The sequence below is a fragment of the Nyctereutes procyonoides genome, unplaced genomic scaffold (genome assembly GCF_905146905.1).
Source record: "Nyctereutes procyonoides isolate TBG_1078 unplaced genomic scaffold, NYPRO_anot_genome, whole genome shotgun sequence".
NCBI classification, from domain to species: domain Eukaryota; kingdom Metazoa; phylum Chordata; class Mammalia; order Carnivora; family Canidae; genus Nyctereutes; species Nyctereutes procyonoides.
Genome location: NW_026575043.1, coordinates 21,744,719 through 21,754,342, shown reverse-complemented (window position 1 = coordinate 21,754,342; position 9,624 = coordinate 21,744,719). Strand labels below are relative to the sequence as shown.

The 9,624-nt window shown below is 43.5% G+C and overlaps 1 pseudogene; it reads left to right on the top strand.

Annotated features, from left to right (window-relative positions):
• The first annotated feature begins 2,862 nt into the window (after nt 1-2,862).
• On the top strand, nt 2,863-3,502 carry LOC129507725 (short coiled-coil protein B-like; annotated as a pseudogene).
• The last annotated feature ends 6,122 nt before the right edge of the window (nt 3,503-9,624 follow it).

Below are 9,624 nucleotides of genomic sequence, written 5' to 3'. Positions count from 1 at the left end.
AAGCAATAGTGTTGGAGGTTCAATCAGCTTCCACCCCTTAACTTTTTCCAGTAGTGCTCAGCAATTTGGAATTCAGAAGAGTGATGGGAAGCCATGGAATGTAAAAATGGGTTAAGTAGGGAACTGCAGGAATACATTGCTGGAATTCATGTGGAGATAGAGAAACAAGGACAGAGTTTCAGTAGGAAACAGTCAATTAACCAAACGTCCTTTTCCAAAGTGTGTTTTATGGAACACTAGACCTGTAAAACATGTTTCATTTAAAAAAAAAAAAAGCTTTTGTCAAATTGTTGTGGGAAACCTTGGAGTTTCAGAAGAGACATTAACATTTAAAGGGCCTAGGACTTCCTAAGCTTACTTGACATTGGATACTTTTTTGCAGAACTCAGATCAACAGCACTTACAGGTATTTATGTTAGTGAGAATAAGCTAGGTTATGCCATGGTAACAAGTCAATCTCAAAATCCAGTTGCCGAACACAGCCAGTGTGGGTCCAAATAGCTTCTCAGGATCCCAAGGTAATGGAGATTCCAATACTCTGTGATCATCTCAAACACGTTACTCCAAGATTTGCTATGGCTAAGGAAGAAAGCATATGGAGACGTGCTCATTCTTTGTGCTCAGACCTAAAGTGGTACACATCACTTCTGCTGACCACTCATGGGTCATAATGGGTCATATGGCCCCACTCAAGTGTAAGGGACTGGGAAATATAAGAGGGAGGGGAAGAAGGAAGAAGCTGCCCCCAGCAGCTTTATTTATTGAAATACTCTTCTGTTTTTGGCATTTTGCTAGGTGCTTGTGTGATATGCATGATGTCATGTAATTCCCACAACAACATTATCAATAAGGTAGTTTATTATCCCTATTTTCTGAATCAGAAATTTGAAACTTGAAAATGTTAGCTGATTTGTCCAAGGTCGCAGAGAAGTAAGTAAAGGAAGCTAGCTAGACTCAGACCATCCCCTCTAGGATGGCGAAGCCCATACTGACCACCATTGTGCTCTTCTCTCCCATCCTTCTGTGTTTTTGATGGCCAGGCCCTTTTACTCACAGCTTCTTATTCATCTTCAACAATGCTTCCAAGATATCCACCTGCGCTTTTGTTTCTAATGAAGAAAAGAGGGGATTTGAACCCAGTTCTCTTTGACTCTCAAAGCCCCTGTTCATGCACTTTCTCAGACCTCTTTCTCTACTATTTTGATCACTGCATGTGGATCATTTGGCCTTCCTTTGGCTGGATTTGGCTTACACACAATATTCTGGACGGACCTACAGATGTACCTTTGTTTCATTGGCACTGAGATGATGGTTACAGCTTTTTCTAGATCTTCTTAGGTTGATCTCTGGATCTGTTGATTGCAAAATCTTTACATTGGAAGACTTGAAGTCTTATACCTTGAAATGCCTCCCCTCTAAATTATACATTGCTTCGTTCATGCTGCTTCTTTCTCTGGGAGTATCATGAGGTTTTCCTAGTAGTTTTCCCTTATAAGCTTGGTATTCATGACTCAGGAAATCTCATGTCTACTGCAAATTGGAAGATTTAAACATATACAGCTAAGACTCAAAAGAAACTGTCTTTGAGGAAGAAAATCTCAGGAGTAATAGGATCCCAGCTGTGTGGCTCCTCTGGGTCCAAATTAAAGAGTCCATGAAAGCATCCTTCAGAGTTCCCCAGGCACAGTGGGCTCAGCAAGGAGTTTGAAGACCCATCTGGTTGATTTCGCAAGTGGCTAGTGAGCCCAGCAGCTTTGCTTTCAGGTAACTTAAAAGATTGAATAGTCTCAGGCAGAGAGCCTCAATGACCCTGGGGAACTGGGAGCAGTGATAGTAAGAGTGGAGGGTGAGTCTTGCCTCTCTAAGAGGTCAGGGAACAGCAAACAAGAAATCCATATGGGGCAATCAGCTCACATACCAAATGATGCCATCGATGTGAATGTCAGGATTATACCAAAAACCTATAAATCAGTGGCTTAAACAATATAGAATTTTATGTGTTTATTTGTTTTGTGTCCCACGTAAAAGTACTCCAAAGGTCAGCAATCCATGGCTAAAATGCTGGTTCTGCGATGTCACCAGTGACCTTGACTGTCCCTAGCTTTCTGCTCCCGGCTGATGGCATTCATCCATGGCTACAGAATGGCTGCTACAGCTGCAGTCCGTGTTCCTGGCTGCAAGAAGGAAGAGCAGAGGGCAGACACAGTGACTTCTGCTTTAATCTCATTAACCACTCCTTTTTTTTTTTAATTTTTTTTTATTTATTTATGATAGTCACAGAGAGAGAAAGAGAGAGAGGCAGAGACATAGGCAGATGGAGAAGCAGGCTCCATGCAGCGATATGGGATTCGATCCCGGGTCTCCAGGATCGCGCCCTGGGCCAAAGGCAGGCGCCAAACCGCTGCGCCACCCAGGGATCCCTCATTAACCACTCCTAACCACAAGGGAGACTGGGAAATGCAATTTCTCAGCTGGATACCTTGTGGCCTTCCAAAACTTCAGATACTGAAGAGGAAAGGGGAAATGGGTGTTAGGTCCTTCAATGTTGTCACTGAACCACAAGGAATCCAATAAAGTGCACACACTTACAGGCAAGTCTTGGAGGCCAGTCAGTCTAGACTGCATGGATGTTTATTTTCACTGTGATAGTTGTGGTCTGGGAGGCAGTCTAGACCCCCCAGCCCTTACCACATACTGCCACCATAGCAAACATCATCACTGTCCCTGACAATCCTGACCAGTTGGCAGAAGTCTGTAGACTGAGGTTGGACTGATGCTGCAAGAAAGTGGTGATGAACACCACTTTCTGCCTGGGTTCACTCTATGAATCTTTTAGAGCCAGTTAGCTTAATCCTAGAACCAGCAAGTGGTCATCTTTGAATCTGAAAGCATGATGCTCACCCACACCCAAGGGTAACACTGAGGATGTTTCTCTTCTATCTGTTGTACCCTTTAGTAGGGACACCTTGACCACTGAAGACCAATAGTTAGATCCCTCCCATCCCCAGAGCTTCCAACAGTAGACCTTTCATCCAGGATTTTATATCCAATGCCCAGAAGTTTGTTACTAGAGATGATAAATGCCAACAGGGCTAAAGTTGGTGCTGAAAATCAGGTGGAGCTGGAGGAAAAAACACGACTTATTAATTAAATGTTGGAATTATCAACACACACTTGAAGATCTGGCAGCAAGGGTAGATGCAATGATGGCAGAAAATCTGAAGCTAAAATCAGAAAACCAAGTTCTTGGACAATATATAGAAAACCTCATGTCAGCTCCTAGTGTTTTTCAAACAACCGACTCAGAAAGCCAAAGAAAGTAAAGGATTGACATCCCTTCTGTTTTATGGAATAGCTGCTGATTTTTTTCTTTAAAACTTGGATAGACTTAAAAAGTTACAGTACTTTTGTTTGTGGCTTAATTGAATATTTATAAAGATAATATCAGATCTAGGGAAAACTAAGAGCATAACAGAAGACTTTCGTGAGTTTGTATGATATGTGTTAGTCTATGTAAACATGCAAATGTAGAGACTTTATAATTAGAAATGCATGTATTTATGAAACTTGAAAGTGAATGTTTTATCAAATGTGTTTTGACTTATAGGTTTAGCACTTTCCTCTACCATAGGTGTAGCAAGAGATACAAGAAAATAGCCATTGTGTTGTGAAAAGTGACCAAAATCATTTACTAAATGTACAACTGTATATAGCCTGTCCACTATGTTATGCCTCATCTCCATTTGCTTCTTCCTTTCCATTTCTCTTCCCCTAAGGAAAAAATTGGTTTCACATTTGTAGAAGCAATTTTAATAGTTAATAATCTGTGAGAGTAACCTAAGCTCGAATTGTTGAAACTTAACCAAAATAAAATACTTTCACAGTTAGGACTTGCCTTCCTATTAAGATAGGATTGTTGGGTTCTCTTTATTCAATTGAAAACAGAGGCTATACATATGAAGACTTTTCTTTGCCACTGAATTGTCAAATTGGAAAGGTTTGTTGATTAAACACTTCCTTTTGCACAAAATAACCCACTTGGTATCTAAAAAGATGAGTTCTGGTTATATTTTTGTAATAGGAAATTCTGAGAAAAATGGAAATAGGATGGGAAGAGTACTTGGCATACAGTAGTAACCAACTCCAAATATTTTAACTCCAGATTTGCATGATCTCTGGCACAGATTAGATCATTTGGGATATATATATATAATGATTAAATGTGACAAACCTTATGTCAACCACATCTAGAAGAGAATAGCTACCAAGAGTTCAATCTCAAGGTTTATTTGAAGTACCCAGCAGATCGACTTTTGCAAAATTCCTTTACAGTATATTAGTATCAAAATCATGAATAAAATGCATGCATACTAGCTGATACTTTTTTAGTATTTTCTCTCACCATTTCTCCCAGAATTTTCTGTTAACCTAACTACTTGGTTTGTAGAGTTTAGTTACTCTTTGACACTTTCTAAAAATTTAGTTTGTAGATTCATTTGGTAAGAAATTTAGCATCAGACATTATGTTAAAATGTTAAATTGGGTAAGAGATCCACTAATATCATTTTGGTTACTAGATTGCAGCTACTTTTAATCATGGAATAATCTTATGCTTGTATTGATGTAAGATTCAATGAATGACTTCAGCTGTACAAACAGAATAGTTATCCTGCAAACATTTTGCATCCCTTTTGTGACCTAATTTACAAACATTTAAAATTGTGTTGTAATTGTGCTTTGCTGTTTAATGAAAAACAATTTCAGAGAAAAAAAAGAAAGAAAAGAAAAACGATGATTAAGTACCAGTATGTACCAGGCACTGAGCTTGGTGTGGAGTTAACAAAGATAGCATTTCTCTTCTTGGGAATTCAGAGACTAGTGGAAACAAGGAAGTACACACAAAAAAAAAAAATGCAATGTGATGTGGGAGGGCTACAGTAGATGAAGCCCGGGGATACCGAGAGAGTCTCTGCACACCACTTGTCTTAATCCACTGGGACTACATTAAAGAAAATCACAGACCGGGTGGTTTATAAACAACAGGAACTTGTTTCTCAGTTCTGGAGGCTGAAAGTCCAAGCTCAAGATGCCAGCAGATTTGGAGTCTGACAAGAGCCTGCTTCCTGGTTCATAGATGGCCATCTTCTCCCTGGATCTTCCCATGGCAGAAAGGGCAGGGGTCTCTGGGTGTCTCTTTTATAAGGGCTCCACCCTCATGATCAAATCACCCCCCAAAGACCTCACTTCCAAATATGATCACCTTGGGGATTATAGGATTTCTGCATACGATTTTGGGGCACACTAACATTCATATCACAGCAGTGATGGATTCTAAACTTTAGAACACGTAAGAGCACCTGGGCAGCTTATAAAAGTGCAGGTTCCTACTATGGTCACAGGGGTTCTGACATTATACATTGGAAAGCTAGATCTCCAGGTTTGCCTAACAATCTACTCTCTTTTTTCCCCCACAAAAAATCCCAGATAATGCTGACACAGTAGTGGATCCCACTCTGAGAAATCCTGCTCTATAGGGTGAGGTGGGATAAATATGCTGGAGAAAGAAGGCTCAGAGGCAGATTTATGAACTAATAGGGCACTCTAGGTGGAGGGGACAGCTCAGGTGCAAAAGCCGGCAGAGTCTGATTTGTCTAAGAAAAATAAGACGTAGAGACTAGAATGTGAGCCTGGAGAGCTTCAGGATGTGCCAGCTACAAAGATGTTGGAGCCAGACTGTATTTAAAGCATGTCACACAACAAAGTTTAGACATTTTTCCTTCTGTAAGACAAAGCTATAAGTTGGGGAGCCAGGAGCCTGAGCTCTGGGTTTCCCTGTGAAAGGCTGGCCAAAGTACCCTTGACTTGGCCTAGACTGACCACACATCTGTCCCAGCACCTCTGCTGCCCCTCATTCTCCGCTGCCCTGCCTACCACTCTCTGCCCTTCTCTCCTCTGAGAGTTGGTGTGTTCTATTGGGTGTCTCTGGCTCAGTTACCTCTCAGCTTCTCCTTATGTTTCTAATACTTGATAATTTAATGTCTAACAGTTTCCCCAGTTTTGGCCTGGCTGCCTCTGACAAGCCAGGTTAACCTGCCTCAAAGTGGAGACGAGGGCTGTCCTCTCCATGGAGCCAAAGGGGGAGGCATGAGCTCCCCAGCCTGGACCAGTCATTGCTCATCACTCTACTCCAGCTCTCTTATTGCTAACCCAGGACAGTGGCCAGTGTTCCTCCAACCGGGATGATGCACACTTTCTGGAAGATTTGAATACTTTCCAAATAGTACTCAGGCAAGGGATAGTTATAAAGGTATCAGTGTCCACAGGCACTCTTTGCTAATATTAATCTGCTTGAAATGAGTCTATGTTTAGAATATACCTTCCTCGCTTACAAAATAAAGATATATCCCTTGTCCATCACAAATCTTGTTTAGGTTCTTTACTGTAAGAGGGCACCTGAAACAATGGGATAAATTTAAATTAATGATAAACCAAGTCCCTTAAAGCTCACAAGGCTTTGTGTCCCTCCTTGCCATATATATATTTCTGCAAGAAGGGCATGTTGGCCCATAGGGGTTCATAATTCAGAATATCCAAAGTAGCATAAGCTTGTGATGTTGATCCTTTAAAATGTAATTTTTGCAGGACTATTGGATTTTCCAAAATACGATAAATCAAACACATAAAGAAAAACTTCACCTGATATCTTTCAGATATATCATGCTTTATTCAATAAAGTAATGAAAATTTATTTTATCCAATAATACAAAATATGTTTTCAAATTATAGTCAATCCTCATTTTATTTCAACATATAAAATAGTTAACATTTCTTAACTCCTATTAATAAAACTTACTTTTAAAATGTGTGAAAAGGGGGCACCTAGGTAGTTCAGTTGGTTAAGTATCTGCCTTCAGTTCAGGTCATGATTCCAGGGTCCTGGGATTGAGCCCCACATCGGGCTGGCTCCCTTCTCAATGGGGAGTTTGCTTCTCTCTCTCTCTCTCTCTCTCTCTCTCTCTCTCTCTCTGCCCCTCCTCACCACTCATTCCCTCTTTCTCTTAAATAAATTTTTAAATGTGTGAAAATTTTTAGATGTCAATTTAAAAACACATGAATGAGTGAATAGATTTTCAAAATTCTTTTTCATGGCACATAGGCCGATATTTGAAGATACTGGAGTAGGACACTTTCCATCAAAGATCACGGTTGTTATTACATTTCAAAGTGCACTGAGTTTCTACTGTATGCCAGTCACAGTGTGCCTTCTTTAAAATAAGTGTGTCTCTCTGTGGCCAAGATAATGCTCCATCTCCTGGTGGTGGGTTACCTGGTCTCAAAGAGCTCTACCGTCAGCCTTTCACACAGAAATATGTGCATCAAACTCCAGGGCCAGAAGTTGTAAGGCACACAGAAGGTCACCCTGAGAAGGCAGTAGGCTCACCCAGTCATACATTTTGGGTCTCACGCGCTCTGGAGTCCAGGTGCATGAAAGAAATGACAACATAAGATGGGCCACGCTCCACGCTGCCATCTCCAACGTGGGGTGATCTGGAGGGTGATCCCTGGAGGTGATCCACCAGGGATCCAGAGAGCCAGGACACAACAGGGCACACACAAAGTTCACAAGTAATAGAATATGCATACAGGCTGGGGTTGGTGCTCGGACATGTCATCCCACAGGTATGCAAGACACAGAAGGTGTGGATCTGGCCCACAAGCCAGCTATGGAGCAATGTGGGGCGTCATTCACAAAACCACCATGGATACTGCTGGGCTTGAGTGGAACTTTGAATGATGGATAGGAGGTGGGTAACTGGGGAGAGGCAGGGAAGGTGCCCAATCATAATCAGTCAGGCAGATGTATGGGGCAGCTGGTCTGTGCTCAGCACTGCTCAGGACCCTGAGGAACTGGGGAAGGTGGGTAGAGATTTGATTGGGGAGCCCAGGCGCAACAAGGGAGTTCAGGCGCAAACGCTGGGAAAATTCAGGTCTTGCTGCAAGGAAGTATGTGACCAAGGCCTATGTCCCTGGTACAGTGAAGCACCCCAGGAATTTGGAAAGTTCCAAATGGAAGTGGGAAAGTTCCCGGTGGATCTTATGGGTTAGAGATGAAGGGTAGCCTTGAATAGGAGAATGAGCCAAATGGGACTAGGAAGGGTGAACGGGATGTGGCCTTCATGGAAGAGGGAGGGACATCCCAGGTAAGGAGAACAAAGGTGGCCTGGGCTTGGCATAGAACTGACCTGCTGTGTTGAGCAAACAGTTAAATGAAATGCTCAAAGACAGGGCCCGCCTGACCGCTAAAACTCGCTCCTCCAGTGAGCAAACATCCTCCAAGCACCTATTTTCCAGATGCTGCAAGGACCCAGAAAGAAAGACTGCTCAGCTGTGACCCTGGCTGAGGGATGGTGAAGAGGCCTAGGAAGAGGAGGTTCAGATCCCGGGGTGGGGTGGGGTGGGGTCTAAGTGGGTCTGGGGAACAGGAAGGGCTGGGGGGAGCTTGGGGCACAGTGGTGGAGTAAGAAGGGATTTGGAAAATAAGATTGCGGTTGAACGGGGAGCGTCCCTGAAGCCAAGGAGAAGCACCTGCTCTTCCTTCCCAGCGCATTTCACATGGAAGAGCTTGAAGCCATCACAAGTTCTTCACTAGGGAGGTGGCTTATTGCTGGTTCGGCCCCAGGAGGACCCGAGTGACCACGGCTTGCAGGACGGGTTCAAACAGAGAGAGTGGAAGTCAGGGAGCCAGTTAGGGAGAGGTTACACAGCCTGCATCATTCGGTCCTGGCCCACAGGGAGGACAAACGCATCCATGCAGTTGAGGTCAGAAAAGGCTTATACCACAGCTGCACGGATTCACCTCATGGTCACTATCGACATTCTTCCCAAGAGAGAGCTTTACGCCCAGGGGTGTGGGGCAGGGGGTGCGGGTGGCCACACATAGATACAGGTCACTGGAAAGCTCATAGGAGACAATGTTAACATTCCGAAAATATGATTCGATTTTTCACACATTCGTCACAAGCCATCATCAGCTTCCTTCTCTTTGTGTCCTTTTTTGCTCTCTTTTTAAAAATGTTCAAGTTCTTGTGTCAGTATGACTGTTATATCCAAAGGACTTACAGGAAACCCTAACTCCAACCACAGCTGTTAGAATTGCGCCCCATTTGTGAAGTGAGGCCCAACGGCCCAGAGAGGAAGAAACAGGGTTGGGGCCTCATCTGCCCAGTAATCAGACAATAACCCCGGACCATTTGGTGGCATTCCAGTCAGGCCCTTAGAAAGCGCATGTGTTTTTACACGGCCATTCCAGGGCTCTCGGTTACAGGGAACATCTGGGATGCGTGTGTAAGGCATCTTCGCAGGGCAAGGCCCAGCATGCAGCGGGGAGTGGTGGCAGCTGGCTGAGCTCGCGCACAGACCCCAGCCCAGGCAACCAAGGGGCTTGCCGAGCAGCCTGCTCTGGGGGGCGGACCCTGTGCGCTGGCGCATTTGTTCTTACATGACTTGGAAGAGTTGCTGCGTGGGTCTGTGGCTCATGTCAGGAAGACTGATGGGTGGGATTTGTGAATGGGGGGTCAGTGAGCCTTGCACAGAGGCAAACTTTGTTCTCTTCACCAGCAGCAC